Here is a 2,500-nt window from a genome sequence, read left to right as displayed (position 1 = left end):
GCTCTAAGTTGTTCTGGCTACACCAGGTCACCAGGTTGTCAGCTTCCCACCTATAGTCAGACTCATCCCCACCAGAGATCAGCCCAATGAGGGTGGTGTCGTCCGACAAACTTCAAGAGTTTGACGGACAGATGATTGGAGGCGCAGCTGTTGGTATACAGGGAGAAGAGCAGTGGGCAAAGGACGCAGCCCTGAGGAGTTCCCGTGCTGATGGACCTGGAGTCAGAGACTTCTGTTCCCGGCTTAACGCACTGCTTCCTGTCAGAGAGGAAGTCTGTGATCCACCTGCAGGTGGAGTAGGGCACGTTCAGCTGGAAGAGCTTGTCCTGAAGCAGGGCAGGGATGATGGTGTTGAAGGCAGAGCTGAAGTCCACAAACAGGATCCTGGCGTAGGATGCTGGGGCGTCCACATGCTGTAGGGTGAAGTGGAGGGCCATGTTAACTGCGTCGTCCACAGACCTGTTGGCTCTGTAGGCAAACTGAAGGGGGTCCAGGAGAGGGTCTGTGATGGCTTTGAGGTGTGCCAGGAGCAGGCGCTCAAAAGACTTCATTACCACAGATGTAAGGGCGACCGGTCTGTAATCATTTAGTCCTGTTGGCCTTAGCTTTTTGGGCACAGCGATGATGGTGGAGGACTTGAGACAGGCTGGTACATGGCATGTCTCCAGGGAGGTGTTAAAGATGTTGGTGAACACCGGAGACAGCTGGTCAGCGCAGTGCCTGAGGGTGGCTGGAGAGACAGAGTCCGGCCCGGCTGCTTTGCGTGGATTCTGCCTCTTGAAAAGCCCATTAACTTCTCCCTCCTGAAAGGAGAGAGTCGTTTCTGTAGTATGGGTGGGGGATGGGGCCTCTTGGGTGGGAAGGGGTGGTTCAGGACAGTCCAATTGTCTTTCAAATCTACGGTAGAACTCGTTCAGGTCGTTGGCTAGGCGGGAGTCGTTAGTGGTGTGGGGCGCTCTGGGTTTGTAGTTGGTGATGTGCCTGAGCCCTTTGGCAGACAGAAGCAGCGTCGTTAGTAGAGAACTGGTGTTTTAGTGTCTCTGAGTACAGTCGTTTAGCCTCTCTCACCGCTTTGCTAAACCTGTTCTTCGACTCCTTGAATCTGTCTCTATCCCCACTCCTAAACGCTTCCTCCTTCTCCAACCTCAACCTTTTGAGCTTTGCTGAGAACCAGGGCTTGTTGTTGTTAAAGTTCACCCTGGTACGTGTTGGGATACAGCAGTCCTCACAGAAGCTGATGTACACAGCCTCTGTGAGTTCATCCAGACTATTGGTAGCAGTCGTGAACATATCCCAGTCAGTACAGTCTAAGCACGCCCGCAAATCTTCCACAGCCTCACTGGTCCACTGTTTAGATGTCCTCACAGCAGGTTTACAGAGTTTTAGTTGCTGCCTGTATGCACGAATCAGGTGGACCAAGGGAGTTCTGTGCGAGCCGAACAGCCCCGTGACCCACAAGAGAAACATCCCCGCCAAATTCGAGCGTTTGACGGGGTCTATCCGTGAAAAAATATTCACGTTTTTGAGTGCACATGCATTTCTGCTGCAAATGCCTCTGGAAGTTTCATGCCGTTCGTATGCCAATTGTGGCAACACGAAAATGACCCGTTTTCCCATTCCGAGGGATTTCTGTGCGACCCTAACAGCCCCGTGAGCCACAAGAGACACATCCCCGCCAATTTCTAGCGTTTCACGGGGTCTATCCGTGAAAAATATAGACGTTTTTGAGTGCACATGCATTTCTGCTGCAGATGCCTCTGGAAGTTTCATGCCGTTCGTACGCAATGTGGCAACACGAAAATGACCCCTTTTCCCATTCCGAGGGATTTCTGTGCGACCCTAACTAACAGCGCCCGTGAGCCACAAGAGAGACATCCCCGCCAATTTATAGCGTTTCACGGGGTCTATCCGTGAAAAATATAGACGTTTTTGAGTGCACATGCATTCCTGCTGCAAATGCCTCTGGAAGTTTCATGCCGTTCCTATGCAATGTGGCCACACAAAAATGACCCGTTTTCCCATTCCGAGGCATTTCTGTGCGACCCTAACAGCCCCGTGAGCCACAAGAGAGACATCCCCGCCAACTTCTAGCGTTTGACGGGGTCTATGCGTGAAAAATATTAAAATTTTTGAGTGCACGTGCCTTTCTGCTGCAAATGCCTCTGGAAGTTTCATGGCGTTCCTATGCAATGTGGCAACACGAAAATGACCCCTTTTCCCATTCCGAGGGAGTTCTGTGCCACCCTAACAGCCCCGTGAGCCACAAGAGACACATCCCCGCCAATTTCTAGCGTTTCACGGGGTCTATCCGTGAAACATATAGAAGTTTTTGAGTGCACATGCATTCCTGCTGCAAATGCCTCTGGAAGTTTCATGCGGTTCGTACGCAATGTGGCAACACGAAAATGACCCGTTTTCCCATTCCCAGGGATTTCTGTGCGACCCGAACAGCCCCGTGAGCCACAAGAGACACATCCCCGCCAATTTCTAGCGTTTCACG

Source organism: Petromyzon marinus, unplaced genomic scaffold, assembly GCF_048934315.1.
Source record: "Petromyzon marinus isolate PM22_M1 ecotype Great Lakes invasive population unplaced genomic scaffold, UKy_Petmar_22M1.pri1.0 PM_G_Scaffold_61, whole genome shotgun sequence".
NCBI classification, from domain to species: Eukaryota; Metazoa; Chordata; class Hyperoartia; order Petromyzontiformes; family Petromyzontidae; genus Petromyzon; species Petromyzon marinus.
The sequence above is the reverse complement of the archived record's forward strand: the minus strand, read 5'-3'. Positions refer to the sequence as shown.